At 37.1% G+C, this 22,780-nt stretch overlaps 1 long non-coding RNA gene across 1 annotated transcript; it reads left to right on the top strand.

The window, feature by feature from the left end:
- Nucleotides 1-904: 904 nt before the first annotated feature.
- On the top strand, nt 905-3,490 carry LOC127535050 (uncharacterized). Its single transcript, XR_007943696.1, has 2 exons — nt 905-1,478; nt 2,912-3,490. It is a non-coding gene; the product is annotated as an uncharacterized LOC127535050 (long non-coding RNA).
- Nucleotides 3,491-22,780: the final 19,290 nt, after the last annotated feature.

Below are 22,780 nucleotides of genomic sequence, written 5' to 3'. Positions count from 1 at the left end.
GGCCACACATGTACAGGAGAACACGGAGAAAGGCCACACATGTACAGGAGAACATGGACATTTTATCCTTTATGTTAAACTGCAGAGGAACTTGTTTAATGTATTTATTTTATAATTTAGGTATTTAAATCAACACAGATGCTGTTATTTGAAATAAAAATGATTTAAGTTAGGGACTGAAACATGGAAATATTTCTTTAAACTGTTAAATACATGTTTTTTATCTGTTCTGTTGAATTAAAGAAATCAATCAGGGAAAAATGTTTTTGTTTGTTTTTATAATTTAGGTGTTTAAATCAACAACAAAAAAATATGTCAATTAAAATTGAAAAAGATGATTAACTGAAAAGTTGTTTTTTCATAATGTATTTTAATTAATATACATATACATATATATTTTTAAAAATACAGATTCTCTGAAATTTTAGAAAAAGTTATGTAATAAATTTGATATTATTTATATTTCTTCTAAAAGAAGTCACAAAATTTTAATAAATTTGCATCAATCGATGGAATGAATAAAATTTTATATATGCACACAAATTCTTTGGTTCTGCAGACCCATTGTTTCAGCAGCTGTCCGAGTGGTTGGTCTCAGACCATCTTGGAGGTGAACATGCTGGATGTGGAGGTCCTGGGCTGCTGTGGTTACACGTGGTCTGTGGTTGTGAGGCTGGTTGGATGTGCTGCCAAATTCTCTGAAACGCCTTTGGAGACGGCTTATGGTAGAGAAATGAACATTCAACACACCAGCAACAGCTCTGGTTGACATTCCTGCTGTCAGCATGCCAACTGCACGCTCCCTTAAATCATTGTGCTGTGATAAAACTGCACCTTTCAGAGTGTCTTTTTATTGTGGGCAGTCTGAGGCACACCTGTGCACTAATCATGGTGTCTAATCAGCATCTTGATATGGAACACCTGTGAGGTGGGATGGATTATCTCAGCAAAGGAGAAGTGCTCACTGTCACACATTTAGACAGATTTGTGAACAATATTTGAGAGAAATGGTGATATTGTGTTTGTGGAAAAAGTTTTAGATCTTTGAGTTCATCTCATAAAAAATGGGAGCAACAACAAAAGTGTTGTTTATATTTTGTTGGATGTATTTTACACACATGTATGTATCTGCTGTGATTCTTCAGATTTTTCTTTATTTTCAGCTAAAATCAGTGAATTTTCTTGTTCCTCTCGTTGTTCCTCACGTTAATCAAACGTCTAAAAGCTGAACTGTGTTTTCTGTGAAGCGACGGCAGCAGAACACGATGAAACCGTTTAAAGTTCAGCCTTCAGTCTTTTTATGAAACTCGATCAGCCGAAGGTTGAACAGAAACCAACAGAGAACGTTGTGGGAACCAAAAGGACTGAAGGCCTCGGAGCTGCTGCAGGTTTTACACAGAATTCCTTCACTTCTTTAATTATTTCTAAATGATTTTATCCTCCAGGGTTCAGAGGAAAGAGACGAGTCCACGCCTAAGGTCAGCTGCTTTTAGGTTTTCATCGGTTTTTACTGATTTTTGACGCTCATGTTTCTAAAATATTTAAATGTTTTTCTGTTGATGGGCTGCAAAAAAAAATCTTTTTATTTAGTATATTTATTTATTTATTATTATAATAACTGATGTATTTAAATCAACAAAAAATTGTATGTTTGGGACTGAAAAATGCGAAATATTTTGCTTAAACTGTAATGATTTTTTTTTCCTGTATTTTTTTTAAATTATAGAAATAAATCAGAAAAAAACAGTCGTTTACATGCAGATTGGAAAAATGAAGTCTAAATCAAATCTGTAATTTTTTTTATTATAATTAATTCTTTTGAATCTAAAACTGTAAAATTACAGTTTTATTGCATGTAAAACACACAAAATGCTACTTTACATATAATATTATAATTCCTGTTATTTGGTGGATTAAAAAATGAAAATATATTATTTGAACTGATATTTTACAGATTTTTCCTGTTTTGTTAAATTACATATATTTCATAGAAAATTACAGAAAAAAACATAAATTTACATATAAACTGTTAAAAATAAATAAAAGCTGTAAATAATGTCACAACAAACATTCAGTTTTTATAGTGATTAATTCTTTAACAGTCACATTTCTAAACTTACATCCTTGTTTTGTATTTTGCAGCTTTTAAATGTTTCACATTTGTTGTTTTTTTCAGATTTATTTCTACAGTTTTGTTTGTTTCTGTTAGTCGTCGTTAAACTTCTTCTCCTCCGTCTTTATTCTGTCGTTTCTGCTCTGAAATCTGAAATTAGAAACGCTTTGATCACTAATTAGAAGCTTCAGTCAGACGTCGCGTCATTCAGTGGGAAACCTTTTCATTTGAACACAAATATTCCTCAATAATCGCCAGATGTTCCGTTAATCACATTCTGATCATTTCGTCTAAATTCTCTGTTTTCAGCTCCTTCAAACTGAATATTTTCTGCTTTCTTTCCTCCTCTGTGACAGAAACTGAATCATTTTGGACTAAATGAGGCGTTTGTCGTCTTGAACTTTCACTAAAACTCGTTTATGTCTCATTTTCATGCAGTTTTTCCCCCTTTTTGCACCAAATCAAACCTAAAATAATCCGTCCTGGAGAGAAAAACACGAATCCTCTGCACATTTTCTACAACTTCTCTGCTTTTATTAGTGACGGAATTGATCCAAACTTTATCCTTCTTATTTCTGTCGTGTTTGATCTACTGGATGTCTGTAATTTCCCCAAGAGGAAGAATAAAGTCTTTATTTCTTCATCTCTGACATGAACTTCACGGACAAGTGATCAGATGTGAGCAGGAGAAAACTAAAAGGTGAAATCAGTGAAACTCGGGTCGATTTGTGCAAGAAAAGAGCAGAGAAGTGAAGACGCTCTGATCTGAGTGTTTCTGTTTCTGTTCCATCTGAGGAGAACGTTCTGCTGGATCCCGGTTCCACGTCCCGTTCTGGTTTTCTCTGATCTTCATGAAGAGGAAAAACTGTGAAACGAACGTCTGCTGCAGATTCACAGCCGAAAGATGAAGAAAGTTTGGATCCGAAAATCATCAAATGTTCATTTATTGAAACATTACCTTTAGCAAAAATTATCAATGACTGTGGTTTTAAAAAACTGTAAAAACTGAATAAAAATCAGTAAAATCCTGATTTTGTCAGAAACAGAAACTAAAAGCACAAAAGTTATTAAAAATATCTTGTTTGTCAGACCTAGAAAGTTCCTAAACAGAATAAAAATCACTAAAAATGACTGTGAGGTGTAAAAACACCAACAAAAAATGAGTGAAAATGCTGTTTTTAGGTGGATAAAGTCACTTTTTCTGCTCTTCTCCTGTAAAACTTCCAGTTTTTCTGACATTTTAATTTGTTTTATTGAACTTTTCTGCTCTATTCTGTGTTTGTTTTAAACTTTTAAAGCTGCTGTCACGTTTTTATTTCAGCTCCTCTGATGTGTTTGTTCTCCACCTCCTTTAAATAAACTGAGTTATTGTTCAAACATTTAGTAGTGTGGAATCATTTTCTAGCAGTTTTGGACTTTTGTGTTGTTTTGAACATTTTTAAAATCATTTTGGACCAAATTTTAAGTCATTTTAAAGGTTTTTTTTTTCCATTTTGGGACATCTTTTGTTGTTTTGAACATTTTTTAATTCATTTTTGACAATTTTTTAAAGAAATCTTGGAGAAATTGAGTCATTTTTCAAAAATTTGGGTAATTTTGATTAATTTTCAACCGACTTTGGACGACTTTTGGTCCTTTTGAACAATTTTTGATTAAACTGAGAAATACGGAGTCCTCTTTGTGTCCTTTTGGAAAAGTTTTGAGGATTTTAGGACGATTTTCTGTAATTTTGGACACTTTTAATGATGTTTTGAATTCTGTTTAAAAGTTGACACCAGATCAGTTTTACTTCCATCCAGGTGTCAAAATATTGAGATCGTTGAATTTGAATAATTTTAATCAATAATTATTAAAATCATTTAATCATTGGACAACTTTTCTGTCACTCTGAACATTTTTGAGACGATTTCAACAAATTTTAGGTCCTTTTGAGGAAATTTTGAGAATTTTTTGAACCATTTTTTTGTCATTTTGAGCTAATTTTCAGAAATAAGGGACAATTTTTGGACGATTTTTTTGAATAGATTCAGGAAATATGGAGTCATTCTTTAAAAATGTGAGTAGTTTAGGATCATTTTCAGGTAATTTAGAAAAGTTTTGAGTCATTTTGAACAATTTTTGAGTCTCTGGATAAAATTTTAGCTCCTTTGAATAATTATGGCAAAAAGTCATTTTGAAATCAAAAGAGTCTTTTGGATTATTTTTTGTATAAACTGAAGAAATATTTCATCATTTTAAATAATATTTGTGTCGTTTTGGACAACGTTTGTGTCTCTGAACATTTTTTTTTTCAGCCGCTTTGGAACATTTCCGTCCTTTTCAACAACAATTTGAATAATTTTGGGCAAATTTTTTAGTAATTTTTACAGGTTGTTGTCATTTTGAACAAGTTTTGAGAACTTTCATTCCATGTTCTGTCATTTTGGCCTCTGTTAATGGATAATTAAACTGACACAGAACAGTTTTACATCCATCCAAGTGTCAAAAATATTCAGATCACTGAATTTGAATAAGTTTGAAAAAAATTGCGTGATTTTGGACAACTTTGCTGTCACTCTGAACATTTTTTGGGTTGTTTTGGACAATTTTAGGTCCTTTTGGGTAAGTTTTGAGCATTTTTTTCTCGGTTTTATTCATTTTTAACACATTTTTTTGAGAAAAGTGGGTCTATTTTTGAGCCATTCTCCATTTTTTTATTCATATTTATTGAACTTTTCCGGTCTATTTGGACTGTTTTTAGCTTAAACTTTTCGCTCTCGTCTCCCAGCTGCTGTCAGGAGCTTTTTTTCTTCCAAGCTCACCTTATCTGATGTGTTTTCTGGACCCTCCTCCTCTGAGTTTTGCTTCTTTTTGTTGTCCTCCCCTTCCCCCTTCCTCTCTCTCTCTCTCTCTCCTCCACCCATCCTCCCCTCTCCTCCTCCATCAGAGGGTGACGCCAGCCCCTCTCACCCGCCCCGTCAACTGCAGCGTTCATTTCATTCCTGCTCCATCCAGCGCATATTTCGCATCCTTGGAGAGACGCTGCGCATTTTACGCACTCAGCGCGCCCGATCCTCGAGGAAACCAGAACCGGAGGAAGCTGCGAGTTGGCGGAGGGCTTCCCCGGTGCCCGATTCCGCGGGAAAGTGTGCGATTAAATCCGGAAAGAAGGCGCCACGGATCGAGGTAAAGTTTCCCGAGGAGGAGCGTTGCCCCCGGCAGCAGCGGAGCGGCTCCGGGCTTCGAGCCTCCGGACGCTTCACTCGTTCCTCCAAAAAAGCCTCAAGTGGCTCCGGCTCTGGATTTCAAACACTTTCGGCGACGTCTCGACACAAATCGACCCAAATCGGCCGCAGAGGAGGCGAAAGCTCTAATAAGCTGATTAATCCGAGCTCCCGGAGCTCCGGAGGCGCCGCTTCTCTTCCAGTTTTACTCCTTTTTCCTTCCTGGCGACAACAAAAAACCAAACAAAAAAAAAGAAAAGAAAGCACAAAGCTGCTTTCCCTGTTTCTCTCTGAATCCTGACCTGCCCCGGTGTTTCTCCGGTCAGCTCCGGTTTGAGGACTGGAGCTGCAGCTCAACAAAGCTGGGAGTGAATCAGGGACTTGTTGCTTCAGCTTCAGGCCGAGCAGAGAACAGAGAAGCAGGCCACAGGCGGCCAGACCCTCCGCTTCCACCCAAACCCCCCCAAAAACCCAAAACGACACGAACAGAGAATAAAAGTCCACATCCACAGTGTGGGGAGTTTAACAGCCGCAGGAGGACACACAGCTCTTATTTCTGCGTCTAAATGTGATTCTGTTTGGACAGTTTTAAATCCTCGGTGAGAGTTTGAGCTTTAAAAATGTTTAATATTGATTAAAGGCTGCTGTCCTCAGAGCTGCTCATCTTGTGGCCAAACCACGATGTAATTATTGGAGCAAATTAACAGCCTGAGCAGATGCATTAATTCACAAACAGGCTGGATGTTCACATGGTGGACACAAACAACACAAATTTACACAATATTTACACAATATTCAGTCAGTGGGATGATCGTCTGCAGATTAATCTGCTTTTTTACCTGTAAAATGTCAGAAAATAGTAAAAATTGCACAAAATGTTTAGATTTTTGTCCCTTTTCTGCCTTAAATGACCGTTTCCTGCATTGATTTTAGCTCCGTTACGCAACAATCTGCATTAAGTTGCTTTCAGTGCCTTTATTATTGCAATTTATCGTATTTTTTGTCCTGTTCAGCCTCATTTTTTGCCATTTTTGCTCATATTTTCAACTTAAATGTGACTAAACTGATCTAATTTGAAGACGTAGATGCCTTTTAAAGAGTTTAATTTAATGTCTTTTGTCATGTAAACTCAAAACACACAGTTTGAATTCAACAAAATCAAATTTGCATTGATTTTTTTGAGTCGTGGCAACTTTTGATGGAATTATGTTCAGCCGACGAGCTAAATTGAGTCACATTAATTAAGTTTTTGAGTTATTTTTAATTATTTAACAATTGGTGGCATAAATACAGAGGCTGATTATTCAAAAAATAATATTTTTTAGGGTTTTCTGCTCTTTTAACATAATTCTGGATTAAAAATGTTCAATTAGCAACTAAAAAATAGTAAGTTGTGCCAATTAAATTCTTGTTTGCGAGTTTTTGGCTTTTTTGTTTGTGTTTTTTAGTGTAAACACAAGTTGATTATTAATAAAAAATATAGTTGATTAAAGGAAACTGTCCAGGTGACGTAGAAAAAGATGAAAAAAATAAAGTGAAAAAGCCAATTTATTAAGTTTACTCAATTTAAAGTGAATTTTAAATCAAATAACGCCGAACATTGGAGTTGAAATTCAAACAATGTTTAGGTGACATAACATTAATATGTCAAATCAACTCAAAATTAAGAAAAGTTGACTTTTTAAAATAAATCTGTTTATTTTTTGAGGATCTTTGGCAGCTGCTGTTTATTTAAATGAGGAGCTGTGATGCTCCACAACGACGCAAATATCCGCGACACAAATTACTTTTTAAAATTTAAAACCTTCCAAACAGGGAGAGAAGAAAATGAAAACAAGAGTGTGTGTTCCTGTGAGTGTGTGTGTGAGCGTGCACGTACATGCGCGTGTGTCATTGTCTCTCTGCCGTGTCTCGGAGCGTACAAAGCTTTGGGCAAACAGCTCCACTTTCCCTCCCCTCTTCCCCCTGCAGTCCGTTGACATCTGTTTTCAGAGCCTCGTGCACCTGTAGTGTGTGTGTGTGTGTGTGTGTGTGTGTGTGTGTGTGTGTGTGTGTGTGTGTGTGTGTGTTACAGAGGGGAGGAGGAGGGAGGTGCAGAATGCAAATCCAGGCGTTTGTTCTGAGTCTAAGCAACACAGACCGACTGACTAACGACCATTTGGTGTGTGTGTGTGTGTGTGTGTGCATGTGAGAGTGCATGTGTGTGTGTGTTTGCCTCTTGCTGTCCAGGCCAGGCAGCTCTATTGTTGCAGCACAGGCGTCGGGTGGATGAGGACGCACCATATGGCCTCTGTGTGCTTTAGTCACAACCGCTGTGTACGTGCACGTGTTCCTGTGTGGTGTGTGTGTGTGTGTGTGTGTGCTGCTAAATGCTGCTCCAGTATGGTGCGTCTGCCGTTCCTCCTCTCATCTGTCGCCTGGTTTCTGGATGAAAATCTGCTGCACAGATTGTTTATGGATTAGAGGCGTAATCTGTGACGTCTCACTCTGTCGGGTTTTCGGAGCACAAACGTAGTCCTAAAGTTCTGGATCAACAGGTGACTCAGTGGAGAGTGTTCTCCTGGTTCCTGTGTGGTTCTGGGTTTATTGGAGCAACAGAGCGGAGTGTTGGGGGTGAAGGAGGTCTTTGTTTGGGGCAGGAAGAGACAATGGAGTCCTGGAGGGAAGGAGGGGGAGGAAGCAGAAAAACACCCCAACTAGAACCGTTTCATTCTTCATCTAAAGTAACTTCATCAATGATCAGAGTGGGAATATTTAGAGAGTTCCAGGTCCTTGAAGTCCACAGAGGAGAACGTCCCCTGTAGAAAGTTCTAGAGCAGAAAGGTCTGCTCTAGAACTTTCTCCAGGGGACGTTCTGTTGGACGGTTTTCGAGTGACATTGAAAAGTTTTTGTCATTTTTTTGGACACATTTGAATAATTTTGGGACAATTTAGTGTAATTTTGGACTTCGTTTGTCATTTTAAACTTTTTTTGAGACATTCTTGACAAATATTGAGAACTTTGAGACAATGTTTGACAACTTTATTGACATTTTGAGAAATTTCTGATGAATAAAAACACATCTGAGTTCTGTTAAAACTGACCCCAGATCAGTTTACATCCATCCAGGTGTCTCAGTCTGAACACTGACTCTGGTTTCTGATCAGAACCATTTTTATCTATAATTTAATCAACTGTTGACTCAGAAATTGGATCATTTTAAAGCAATTAAGAGAATTTTCATCTCATTTTCAACAAATTTCCTGTAATTTTTGGATCGTTTGAGTCATTTTTGCTCAAATTTTGAGTCATCATTGAGTCATTGAGTCATTTTTCTATCATTTTTGAAGCAGCATGAACTAATTTTATGTCGTTCTGCAAATCTTCAGTCAGTTTGGATCATTTTTGAGTCATTTTTGGTGAATTTTGACTCCTTTTGGATGATTTTCTTGTCATTTTCAACAAGTTTTATGTAAACTTGGATCTTTTCTTGTCATTTTGGATCATTTTTGTCATTTTTGAGTCATTTAGGACAAATTTCAAGTCATTTTTCAAAGGTTTTTGTCATTTTTTTGACAGTTTTTGCACAATCTTGGACATCTTTTGTGATGTTGAACAAGTTGTTGTGTCATGTTGGCCTTTTTTTTGAATAATTTGGAAAAGTACTGAATCATTTTGAAAAGTTTTTGTCATTTTAATGGGGAGGGGACTCCTTTTGGACTAATGTGTGTTGAAGATTTTTTGAGGAAACTGGAAATTTTCAAAAATTCTGGATAAATTTTGAGTCACTTTGGAAAAAATTTGAGGTTTTATTTTTTTCATTTTTGGGAAGAACGGAGCCATTTTTTTTTTGTCATTTTACCAACAAATTTAAAGGATTTTAGGACCATTTAGTGTAATTTTGGACAACTTTAATGACATTTTGAGCATTTAAAGTCTGTTTTAAACACAAACTAAATCAGTTTCACGTCCATCCAGGCGTCATAATTTAAAATAATAGAATGTGAATGATTGTGAATAATTCTTGTGTGATTTTGGACAACTTTTAGGTCCTTCTGAGCAATTTTTGAATAATTTTGATCAATTATTGAGTCATTTCTACAGGTTTTTGTCATCTTTAGCAAATATTGAGAAATGTGAGGTGATTCTTGAGTCATTTTAGACAAATCTTAAACGGTTTGTGTCATTCTGAACAAATTTAGCTTCACTTTCGTCTATTTTTAAGTCCATTTGAACGGTTGTTGAACTTGTTTGTAAGCTTACAAATAACAATAATTTGATCCAGTTCTCACAGTTCTGATGATCATTTGTCATTCTTCAGTAATTCAGGACATTTTTAATGGTTTTTTTTAACCTACTTTAGACGTCTGTTGGGTTTATTTTCAGCAGTTTCTGATCTGGGCCTCTCAGGTTTTAAATAAATTCTGGATCCTCGTCTGGGAGTGGGATCCAGCCTCGTGTTTCCTGACCTCAGCAGGAAATCTAGATTTCAACGACTTCTCGAGTCGTTTCCCGGCTGGAGGCTGAGAGTCGGTAAACAGCAGCTTCAGTGGAAAAAAACGTTTCCTGCTCGGGTTTTTCTTCTGATTACTCACCGTCCTCTGACAAATCCCGCGGAAAATATCCGAGTACTCGCTGCTGCTTCGGCTTCTCCTCCAGTTTGACGTTTTCTGGCTGATTTCTGTAGATACAGAAATAGAATAATCTATTGGAGGAACTTTAAAAAAACTAATTATATCTCATGTTCTTATTGCATAATAAAGCTTTAAACTTTCCTGAGTTTAATTCAGGTTTTAAAGATGTTGTTTTTTTAAAAATCTGCTAAAATTAAACCATCTATCAGAGTCTGAAACTGTAAAAACAGAAAAAATCATCAGATTTTCACTTTTACGATGGTCCTTGAATGCATCATCTGTTACAAACAGTTCTGTCGGGAAAAATCCTCCAAATCTGAGCTTTAATTGTCGCATTTCAGCGAATTGTTTAATTCTACGTCTCATTTATAAAATCACCAAAAATGAACTGCGCGCCCGAATTAGATTCTATAAAAAACAAAAAATTCTGACGTCTTTGAAGTAACCGTGATGTCATCAGTGGCCCAGCTGTGACCAACAGTCATGTGACCAAAAAACAGGAAGTGTTCGGCTGAACTGCAGGCAGTGTTTCCACAAGTACACGGAAATAGGAGTAAATAATTAAACATCTGCAGCATGAGGAGTGTTTTAGAAGTGGAAAATGTTAAAGATGTTAAACATTTTGTAGAAATACTAATCAAAGACATTCAACTTTTTGTGTTGTTTTTTTAATGATTCCTGCCTTTCTGAGTTACTGAAGCTTAATATTGATATTTAACAGCCTTTTCTGTGACGATTACTCGGTTAGTTATCGACTCTTTAATTAGTCTATTTGATTATAGATGAATTAATTTGAAGCATTTTTAAAGAAAAAAATCCAAATTCTTTGATTTCTTCTTAAATCTGAATATTTTCTGTTTTCTTTCCTCCTTTATTACAGTAAACTGAATGTATTTAGAGAAAATAAGACATTTCTCATTGAAATTTTCACCATTTTCTGACATTTTAGACCAAACAACCAATCCAGAAATGATCGTTTGTTGTTCACTGTGTTTCCAAACATCTGCTTTGTGGTTGTTTATTAGTGGGAAAGTTGATTATTTTCTGTGCAGAAGCTGACATTTAGGATTTATTCAGGATCCAAAATTTAAAGTACAGCTGCGAAATGGCATCAAACTTCACATTTTTCACTTTTTTTGGGTGAATTTGGGCTCATTTTCATTTTTTCTGTCTGTATGACAACATTTTTGCAATTATTTCTGCTTCATCGAGACATTTTGCGTGAACAGAAACGATAATATCACGTTGTGGATTAAGGCTCAGCAGTAAATATGAAACACAGACGCATCCGAGGAGCTAAACGCTGCTTTCTTTCTTTCTTATTCTGTGCGTCTGCCGTCGTTAGCGCCCAGCTAGGAGTCGACAGACGACAGAGTCTCTTCGGCCTGCAGGATCCTCAGCCGACGGTTTTATTGTTAAGTTTTAGCAGCTCAGATCTGAGGACAAGCCGTCAGATGATCAGATTAAAATAGAATTCTGCTGCAAAACAAACACGATTATTAATAAATCGGAGGAAAACTGAGCAGATCAGCGTTACTCTGATTATTCCAGTGAACCAGAAATCAGCTCTCAAAGCAGTTTGTGGGCATTTTTCTTCACTGTAACTTAATTTTTCACTGTGATCTAAAGTTCTGCTGCTCAGAGTGAAGGAGAGAAAACTCAGGAACATATTCTGTCGTTATGATGCATTAAAAATTACAGAAATCATTTGAAAATGGAACAAAAGTTGAGTTTCTTTGATTATTTATTTTGAAAAAGTATTTAAAAATCTGGACTACATTTGTGTCCACAGGCATTACCAGAGCTAGAAAAATAACCAGTGGCTCTATGTTTAATGATCTGTAGTATTTTAATTGGTTTCTGTACTCGTTTCCTCTCTGCTCTGTTACACTGCCTGCAGTTCAACCGAAAACTCTCTGAATTTTTGTCATGTGAACGTTGATGGCACCTGAGTCATTTCAGGCTTCATGTTTGCACCAAAAATTGCAGAATTTTTAGTTTTTTACAGAATCCGGCTACTGCAAAGACTTTATTTTTGGCAATTTTTCAAATAAAAAATGGAAAATAAATGGTTTTCAAGGAAAAACTCTTGATTTTTAAGCTGATATTTGGTTTATTTTCCAGACCAGCTCAATCCTTTTTCCATTTTTACAGTTTCTGGGTCAGATAAATAATGTAAATTCAGTTGATTTTTGCATTATTTATATGCTATTTTACATTTAATTCAGTGGGGGAATTTTTACATTTTTTAAAAAATTTCCCAACTGAACCGTTTATGATAGATGAGCAGTTCAAGGACCGTTGGAAACCCTGGTTTCACAGTATCTTGCTCTAATTAATTAGTGATATTTCTGTGTTTTTTGGTGGAGTAGTGCTGTTTTTCTCTTGTATTCTTCAGTCGGTCCACATCTTCAGCTGTACGTTATAAGAACGAAGTGGAGCAGCTTTGTGTGTTTTTATCATGTTTTCATCTGCAGTTTTGGCTCCGTTTAGCTCAGTTACAAATACCCAGAACCTGCCGGATCCTTGGAGAACCTTCTAGAACCTGTTTTAGTGGAGCTCAGATGAATAAAGGTTCTGATTCCTGAGACTCCAGTCTGGATGTTCACACTCATTAAAGGGTGTCGGCGCTGCTGGAGCCTCCCGGCCTTGTGTGTGTGTGTGTGTGTGTGTGTGTGTGTGTGTGTGTGTGTGTGTGTGTGTGTGTGTGTGTGTGTGTGTGTGTGTGTGTGTGTGTGTGTGTGTGTGTGTGGTGTGTGTGTGTGTGTGTGTGTGTGTGTGTGTGTGTGTGTGTGTGTGTGTTGAGGCCAGATGATGTCCAGACTGACTCAGCATCAACCCACAGAGAAGACGAGCAGTGAAGGCCTTTCAGCTCCACACAGGAGGAAGGCTGATCTGCTGCTAATTACTGAAGTGTTCTAGACGTGTTGCTCTACACGAACACACGCAGACATAATGAGGCCTCTTCAGCCGCTTTCCTTGAGTGTATCTGAGCGGTGAGGAAGAAAAAGAGGAGCTCGGCCGGTTTCTTTTCACCGCGCTGCTTTTCATTCCACCTTTGTTTTGTTTTTTAAAACATAAAATCGGGTCAGAACGAATCAAACCGACTTCATAAAGATGTTTTTCCCTCTGGATGATCAGTAATGGATTAACTGAAACATCCACCATCTGAACTGTGAATGTAGAGACAAAATCACAGATTAGAGAGTTTATGTTCAGATAATCTGTTAAAATACACGTTTACAAAAACAAATATTGTCGTCTTTTTTTTTTTTTTAAGTCCTCTATCTGAGCCTCAAACCATGAAAACGGGAAGAAAATGTTGTTTGGGGACAAATTTCATCTAATTTAATCCTTTTTAATGAAAAAACATCTGAGTTCTGGTAAAAAGTGACACCAGATCAGTTTCACATCCATCCAGGAAAACATTTGTCATTTAGAATTGAAGTCATTTCGGACAAAATTTGAGGTCCTTTCGGCTAATTTGGGGAAATACTGAGTCATTTCGAAGGGTTTGTGTCATTTTCGGACAAATTTTAAGGAATTTCGGTCAATTTTTGTGTAACTTTTTTGCGTCATTTCAAACGTTGCTTTTATTCTTTTTTTTTTTTAAAGCGTATTTGTAAATTTCCTACAGCCCGTGAACTACTCAACTGGACAATTAAACCAAATCTCGGCCTAAAATCCTGATATTTTCATGTCTTATTTTTAAATAATAAACATTTCCTTCAACTAGATTCTGTAAAAAATAGAAAATAAAAACCTCAGCTGAGAACAACATAGAAATGGAGGGACTGTTGGGCTGAGCTGCAGGCAGTGTTTCCACACAGTATAATATCTATATTATCATGTCTGTCATATTTCACTGTGGTGCAACACTTATACCCGTGCATTATTAATATTTATACATTTACATCATGAATCTGTGCAATAACAGCATTTATTAGAACATCGCTGTAGAATATCTTCCACATTTACAGGAATCTTTGCATCAGCTGGAACTTCTGCATGGAGAAGAATCTGAACAATATCAGGAGTATTTATGAATATTTCTTGTTTATTTGGATTTTTCTGCTGGTTCTTCTGCATTTTTGCTCCATAGCCTTCATATCTCACCACGATGGGATCAATAAACCTCATGTTTGTGAAAGAAATCGGGAAATTCAACTTAGACTGATTCCACAGAGGTGAGAATGAGTAGAAATGAGCCTCAGTGAGGACAGGAGCATGCGCTACGGTAGATTTCTGCTGTTTCTTCGATGCAGCTGTTCCTTAAACCTTTTTGATAAATCCTCACGGTGGTTTGCTGATTCTCCTGCGGCTGCTGGACGTCGTTGTTGTTTATCCGTCTTCTCCTGCTCGTCGTTTACACGTCGAACCTGCTCTCGTGTCCTCGTAGGACCTCCTGTAGATCCTCCGTCCCCAAACCAACGGATCCAGTCGGTTCGCTGAAGCCAAACGTGGATCTGGAGACCAAGTTGAAGACTGTGGTTCATTTGTTTGTTCGGTTTGTGCTGCTGCAAAGACTTTTTGTTGTGGTGTTCATCAAAAAACTCCTCTAAAGGGAAACTTGTTGAAATAATTCAAAGAACATCCAGAATGACTCAGAATTTGTTAAACATAAGTGAAACCTGAAAATTTGTTCAAAACAATTGAGAAAGTTGGTCCAAAATGGCTCAAATTTATCCAGAATCACAAAAAAAAAAATGTCCAGAATGATTCAGAATTTGTCCAAAATCATCATGAGAGGAAAATCAAAGCTACTGGACTGAATAAAATGAAGTCAGCATGACTCAGAAATGGTGAACAGAGGAGCAGGCAGTTGGAGATCCATCAGCATGGAGAAACATCTTTCCACTTTTTAAGCTTGAACTGTTTTGGAGGTATTTCTGAAAATTTTGGATTCATTTTGGACATTTGTTGTTACTTTGGACAAGTCTCAAATAGATTCTGACATTTTTAGATGGAAAATCAAAGCTCCTGGATCAGTGAAATAAGTGAGCATGGCTCAGAAACAGTGAACAGAGGAGGTTGTTTAAGATACATTCAGCATGGAGATGTTGATAGAATTGTCTAAAATGGCTTCAAAATTGGACCAAAATGGCTCAAATTTCTCAAACAATTGAAAATTTTTCCAAAATGACTTCAACTTGTCTGAATACCAGAAAAAAATGCCCAAAACTAGTAAAAAAAATTATCCAAAGTGACTTAAACTTGTTGCAATAATTAAAAGAACAGTCCAGAGTGACTGAGAATTAGCTAAACATGGCTGAAACCTGGAAACTTGTTCAAAACGATGGAGGAAATTTCTTCAAATCACCAAAAAAATTTGTCCAGAGTGATTCAAAATTTATCTAAATGATCATGAGAAGAAATCAAAGCTACTGGATGAAATAAAATAAATGCGGCATGGCTCTGAACGGTGAAACAGAGGAGGTTGTTTAAGATGCATTCAGCATGGAGATGTTGATGTAATTGTGTAAAATGGCTTCAAAACTGGACCAGAGTGGCTGAAATTTCTCCAAAATAATTGAAAAATTGTCCAAAATGTGCGCTGATTGTCACTTAACTCTGCAGTGTTCCTTGGTGGAGTAAACATGAGCAGGTTCCAGACAGTACAGCCATATTAAAGTACTTTTACTTTGGAAAACAGTCATGATTACTACTTTAATTTTTGAATAAGGTGTAAAATCTGACCAAACTGCAGGTTTGTCGTCTTAGAATCTGCATAATGTTGTATTTGCTGTTGTGGCGTTCAGGGACGTCGACCCCGTCTGAAATCTCACGCTTCCATCCAAGCTGGACTGTTTGAATAACATGAGGGTCCTTGATGATCTCACCTCGTCCTGGCGAAGATAAATGAAGCTCTCATGTCCAACGCTTGGTCGCATCTGAATAAAAAATGAAGCCGAACTGAACGCCGGTCCTTGAAGCGAAATAAAAAATATTCAGATAAGCGGAGAAACATCAGCGGAATAATTGTCTGGAACATCTAGACGTGGCATTGTGAAGTGGAACAATGTTTGCTTTGAGGATTACGTGAATAAAACTCCTGGAAGCGGTTGAAAGAGGCGGCGTGGATCCGTCCAGCAGCAGAGAGGAAACCGACTCGATAACAGCGGACCTGTAAAGCAACAGGACCCCCGCTGAGACACAATCACATTTCATTAAAACCGCGAGCAGCCGAGGAACCGGAGATCTGAAGTAGGAACCAGCTGCAGGGTCGTGGCTCGGGCCCGGCTGGCCCTCCGGAGGCCTGGCCACCGGCTCTGGACCTGCCCGGCGCTGGAGGCCCGGTGGTGGGAGGAAGGACCAGCAGTCACAGCCGATTTTGTGTTGACTAATGTCTTTCTCCGGCCTCCATCTGCATGCTGGGCCCCTCGGATCGACTCCCACCTCTCTGGTTAACCTCTCTCTGCACATGGTAGCTTCAAGGCAGGAAAAAGTTACAGGAAGCAGCAAAAAGAACAAAAAAAATGATGCAGGAACGTCCTGAACAAGTAGTTTTTAATTATTTACAAGCGTTTGAAAGCAGAAAACCTTTATTTCATAAGTAGGCTTCTTCATTTGTTATGATAATTAGAACTGAATATGTCCAACAGAAACAGGAGCGATTATATTTGAGAGTCCTGAGATGCTACAACGCTCTCCTGTCAACTGCATCAACTGATCGATTCATCAATTTGATATCAATAACAGTTTGTCTCCTGCTGTTTCTTAATCTATCACTTTAATCACCCACTAGGGACCAGATCTACAAGCGTTAGTTATTGCTTTCCAGACTCTGTTTTAGGTTAATCTGTGGCTGCCTGCTAACTTAGCTGCTAGCTGCTAGCCGTTAGCATATCCTTAGCCGCTGTGAAAGCAGCTAATATCCTTATTTGTGTTGATGTTTGTGTTTCTTCAGTTTTTGCAAATTATTTGGTGATTAAAATAATCATACTAATAATCTTAAAATTCCAAATATCTGTCAGTAATTGATTGATCCCTTATTTATTTCTATTTCTTAGATAACATACTTCAAGTGTTATTGATTGAGATCAGTTACAATTTGCCTCCTGCTGTTTTCTTAATCTCTCTGTTTTTATCGCTTCTATCTGCTCCAGATATTTAGCCACAAGCTAAGAGACATAGCTAGCCAAGCATTATTAATTATTGTTTGCCAGACTGTGTTTCAGGTTAATATGGCTGCCTGCTAACTTGGCCGCTAGCTGTTAGCATAGCCTTGGGCACTCTGAAAGCGGATAATGTCCTGATTTGTGCTGATGTTTCTGCTTCTTGTTCTGTTTCTGTGGGTTATTTTTTCTGCTTTTTTTTCCCTATCTGCTCTAGATAGTTAGTCGCAAACTAAGTTACACAGCTAGCCAAGCATTATTAATTATTGTTGTCCAGACTCTGTTTCAGGTTAATCTGCGGATACCTGCTAACTTAGCCACAAGCTCTTAGCATAGCCTTATGGACTGAAAACAGCTAACATCCTGATTTGTGTTGATGTTTCTTCTCCTTGTTTAGTTTCTGCAGGTTGTTTTTCTGTCCGTCAGTCAGAACTGGGTGTTAAAGTTAATCTGACTTTGTTCAAGATAGCATTAGCTGCAAGCTAAGAGACACGGCTAACCAAGCATTATTAATTATTGTTTTCCAGACTCTGGCTGTGTCCGAAATGGCATACTAACGTACTACTCATACTAAGTGTGACGTCAAAATAAGTATGTAGTGCGTTCACATTAGATAGTATGAAAAGACTGAGTACGCAAGAAATACCCGGATGTATACTATATCCGGAAATTTTTAAGTATGCTCGGTGACCACACTAGTCATACTCAACCGCCCATAATGCTTTGCGAGCTACCTACCGAAATGCAAGCCTAATGTTAGCTGACAATTTGCTCGCTATACTTTTAGTAAGAATTTTACCTGTTAGCCATACTTTTGCCTGACAACTTCAACTTTTAGCTATAATATTAGCTGACAATTTTAACTGCTAGCTGCACTTTAGCGAACAGTTTCAACTGTTACCCAGACATTTGTCTAGCAATTTTACCTTTTAGCCATGCTATTAGCTAGCTACATCAACTACTGGTCATGCCATGTTAGCCATACTTTTATTTAAAATGTCAATTATTGACCACCTTTAGACAAAGGCTGTGTCCGAAATGGCATACTAACGTACTACTCATACTAAATGTGACGTCAAAATAAGTATGTAGTGCGTTCACATTAGATAGTATGAAAAGACTGAGTACGCGAGAAATACCCGGATGTATACTACATCCGGAAAATTTTAAGTATGCGCGGTGACCACACTAGTCATACTCAACCGCCCCATAATGCTTTGCGAGCTACCTACCAAAATGCAAGCCTCCGCGGGATATGTGGCCGGACCGGGGCGATTTTTATTTTATTTATGTGGTTAAGTAGTCATCCTAATCACCCCACAGATTGAGAAATAGGCGTTTTCTGACCAATGTTTTAAATTTGTCAGACGCCTCACAATGTGCTACTGAATGCTAGCAGCTAGTTGCAGCAGCTCGCTTTGCATACAGAACAAGTAGCAGCTACCTCCAGTAGCCTGCAGCTACAATTGAAACGATTCGCATAATCTGGCTAATAACTGCATGAGGAGTGCCGGCTTGAAATTGCCACATTAATTATGCGACTGTTTGTTAGCATAAATCGACCTGAAGCCGGCATTCAGCCGAGATATTTGATAGCAGTACTTCCGGTTTTTGTCGTCGGAGGTTGAAATGCATTATGGGAAATGTAGTAGTATACTACAGTGTGAATGGTCGGCATTCTAATCATACTTATAGTACGTAGTATACAGTATATACTCATTGAGAATGTAGTATGTAGTACGTTAGTATGCGATTTCGGACACGGCCTCTGTTTCAGGTCAATCTGTAGCTGCCTGTGAACTTAGCTTCTAGCTGTTAGCGTAGCCTTAGGCACTCTGAAGCAGCTAATGTCTTGATTTGTGTTGTTTCTTCTCCTTGTTCAGTTTCTGCAGGTTGTTTTTCTGCTTTTCTTTTATCTGCTCCAGATGGAGTTAGCAGCAAGCTAAGAGTCACAGCTAACTAAGCATTATTAATTATTGTTTCCAGACTCTGTTTCGGGCTAATATGACTACCTGCTATCTTAGCCACTAGCTGTTAGCATAGAGAGCAGCTAATGTCCTGTCTTGTGTTGATGTTCATGCTTCTTGTTCAGTTTCAGCAGGTTGTTTTTCTGCTTTTTGCTCCAGATAGCGTTAGTTGCAAGCTAAGAGACACAGCTAACCCCTTAGCGATAGCCATAGCACTTGTTAGCCCCTACATGAGTGCTCCGTTCTGCTGATGTGCTCGTCTGTCTCTCTGTGTAAACAATGACTCTTTGTGATTGACGTTTGTGGGGGTTAGCTCGTAAAGGACATCATGACAGTCTTCCATGGTCCTTAATGACATCCGAGCAGCGCACACGTGTTGAACACGGCCGGGATAAGCTAGCATAGCTGTTTTTTTAGCTCGTTCAGGTGGCTTTTAGAACTCATCCTGAAAAATAGTGGACTTTCCTCCATTTTTCTCAGTTTTAGCAGCTGGCTAACAGCTAGTTTTCGTTTTGAGACAGTTTTTTAAAAGTTTGCTTAGAACTTTGACAGTTGGATGAAAACACTGCTTGTGTTGCCTCATTAGAACTATTTGCCAGTATGTGGAAGAAAAATTCAGTATACTGCATATTAAGAGTAAAAAATTGGCAATTTAAAAAAAAACATACCGATAATACTAAGTAAAAACATATAAAAACAGTGAAAATGCACACATTTTACAAAAAAAACCCATTATTTTACAGATGTTCATCTAATGTTCAGATCAAAAATCTGTTTTTTCCACATTTAATTTGTTCTTTTACAATGTGTGACCATAAAATGACACAATTTTTACTGTAGTTAAAACAGCAACAAAAATAAAAAATATATATTTTACAGATATTAGCTGGTATTTGGAGGGGAAAAATCAGTTTTAGAGTAAAAAGTGTAAACCTACAGGTAAAACCACATAAACCACTGTTAAAGTACATGCTGACTGTAAAACTAACTGACCAAAACTCTAAATTTATTGCAAATAGCAATTTGTTCTTTTACAGTGTTTGAACATAAAATAAATAGTTTTACTTTATTTAAAGCAGCAAAATATAAATATTATAAAACTATTTTACAGATATTTGCATGGCTAAAAAATAAGTAATTAAAAACTAAAATTACGGATAATACTTAGTAAATCATTTAAAAGAGTAAAAATGTACACATTGTAAATAAAACAAACAAAAACATTATTTTACAGATATTCATCTAATGTTCAGATCAGAAATTGTATTTTTATAAATTATAGTTTGTTCCTTTACACTCTGTGACCATGAAATGACACAATTTTTACTTTAGTTAAATTAGTAAAAAAAAAAGGATATATTATAAAAATGCTTTGCAGATATTTGCCAGTATGTGGAAGAAAAATAATTATTGTAGTTAAATTGGAAAAATAAATGCATAACATTACACTTATTTGCCGGTATTTGGGAGGAAAAACTTGTTTTTTTTAGCGTTATAAATTTACCAAAAATAATGTAGACCTACAGATAATATCTAGTAAAACCACATAAAACACAATTAATTTACATGTTGAATATAAAACAAACAGGACAAAAGTGGACATGATGTTCAGATTACAAATCTGTATTTTTGTAAATTATAATTTGTGCTTTTACAGTGTGATCATTAAATGACACAAATTTGACTGTAGTTAAATCGGCAACAATATATGAAGAGTTCATTTGCAAAAACGGATAACTGTGTTTTGATAAATTTTCAGAAAACTTCTTTTTTTAATGTTTACTTGACATAATATCAATCAAACTGAAGTTGAGTTGATTTGACTCAGTAGAAAAATACAAGACAAAACAGAGAAAAATACATTATTAGTGTTATTATTATTATTATCTCAAGTAAACCATAAAAAAATGAGCTTTCTGAAAACGGAGTTACATGTTTTTGCAAATGAACTCTTCATTTTCATTCTAAAAATATTTTACAGATATTTCCCAGTATGTGGAAGAAAAAATCACTGAAGTGGAATCAGTAAAAAAAAAAAGATAAACACAAAATGATAAAACATATTTTCAACAGTACTTTTTTTTTTTTTACAGTGTGTGACCATAAAAATAAACCTCAAACAACAAATATCTATTATTTCCCAGATATTTGCTGTTGTTTCCACTCATCCTGCACCTTTTAAACGTTGCACTTTCCTGGCAGCAGATTTTCACCGTTCATTCCCAGATTTACTGATTCTGCAGTTCGATGCACGAACGACCGGCCGCATGGAGGGAGGGAGGAAGAGTCTGGAAGTCTGGGAGGAAACGGAAAACGCACGAGTGGAAGGAAATAAAGCGTGGAGAGGGAAGACAGAAAACGCTTTTCCTGCTGCAGCGTTTCGGGCCTCAGGTGTCAAAGAGCCTCCAGGTGGAAACGCTGCAGCTTCACACGCATTCGTGTGTGTGTGTGTGTGTGTGTGGTGTGTGTGTGTGTGTGTGTGTGTGTGTGTGTGTGTGTGTGTGTGTGTGTGTGTGTGTGTGTGTGTGTGTGTGTGTGTGTGTGTGTGTGTGTGTGAAGCAGCCACACACTCCGGCCTCCTCTCCGCCCTGCAGGCCGGTCGCTTCGTTCTGTTTCGGGAACTCTGCATGGGAAGTGTGAACAGTAGAAGACCAGACAAAATGACATGTGTTCGCCCGAGGGCCTGGCACTGCGCTGGTGTGTGTTTGTGTGTGTTTTCCGTGTGCATATGTCGCTGTGTGAGTGTGCTGTGAGGCCGCCAACCCTGCTGTTTACCGTGGGGGATTTTAGAAGAATTGTAGGCAGCTGGCAACCCTCCAGTTCCTCTCCTCTCTCTCTTTTTTTCTTCTTTCTGCAGCTAAATCTGCTCGTAGCTGTGTGTAGCCGCCGTTCGCTCGGATTTGATGCAGCGCGACGGTTTAACAAAATAGGCAATTTCCCTTCGTGAAAAGAAGCATAATTTGCCAGGAGCAGCTGGGAAACAGGCGTGCGACGTGTTGATCACAACTTAGAAATGTTTTCAGCGTCAATCGAATGGAAGCTTTTTTTTTTTCATTATTTTGTCCCATTTTTCTGAAAATGAAATCCTGCAAACTGAAAATCTAAATTTGTAACTGAGCAGCAGCAGGTTAATCTGTTTCATTGTTTTATCGGCTCAGACCTTTCACCCGTTTTTCTTGTATTTTAATTAGAGCTGCAGCCATTAATCGATTAGTTGAAATAACCGAAAAGACTAAATTCTGTGATTTCAGCTTCTTAAATGTGGATGTTTTCTGGTTTCTTTCCTCCTCTGTGACAGAAAAATGGAGATCTTTTAGCATAAAATGACAACAGCTAGACAACAAATACTGCAAAAGGGGGAAAAATATGTAAGATGACACAAAAATAGTCACAAAACGCACCAAAATAGATGCAAAGTAGAGCTGCAATGATTAACTGAATAATAAATAATAAAATTGTATAAATTCTATGATTGCAGCTTCTTTAATATAAATATTTTGTGGTTTCTTTCTTCCTTTGTGACAGAAAACTGAAGATCTTCACAGAAAATGACAACTAGTCAAAATCACTGCATAAAGGCAAAAGAATTATGCAAGATGAGTAAAAATAGTTAGAAAATGCACCCAAATAGAAGCAAAAATGATTGTAAAACGGATCTACAATCATTGACTTTTAAAAACAAGTCTAAATTCTGTGATTTTAGCTTTTTAAATGTCAATGTTTTCTGGTTTCTTTCTTCTCTGTGACAGTAAACTGCACATCTTTGGA

This window comes from Acanthochromis polyacanthus, chromosome 8, assembly GCF_021347895.1.
Source record: "Acanthochromis polyacanthus isolate Apoly-LR-REF ecotype Palm Island chromosome 8, KAUST_Apoly_ChrSc, whole genome shotgun sequence".
NCBI classification, from domain to species: domain Eukaryota; kingdom Metazoa; phylum Chordata; class Actinopteri; family Pomacentridae; genus Acanthochromis; species Acanthochromis polyacanthus.
This window is presented reverse-complemented; position numbering and strand designations above follow the sequence as displayed.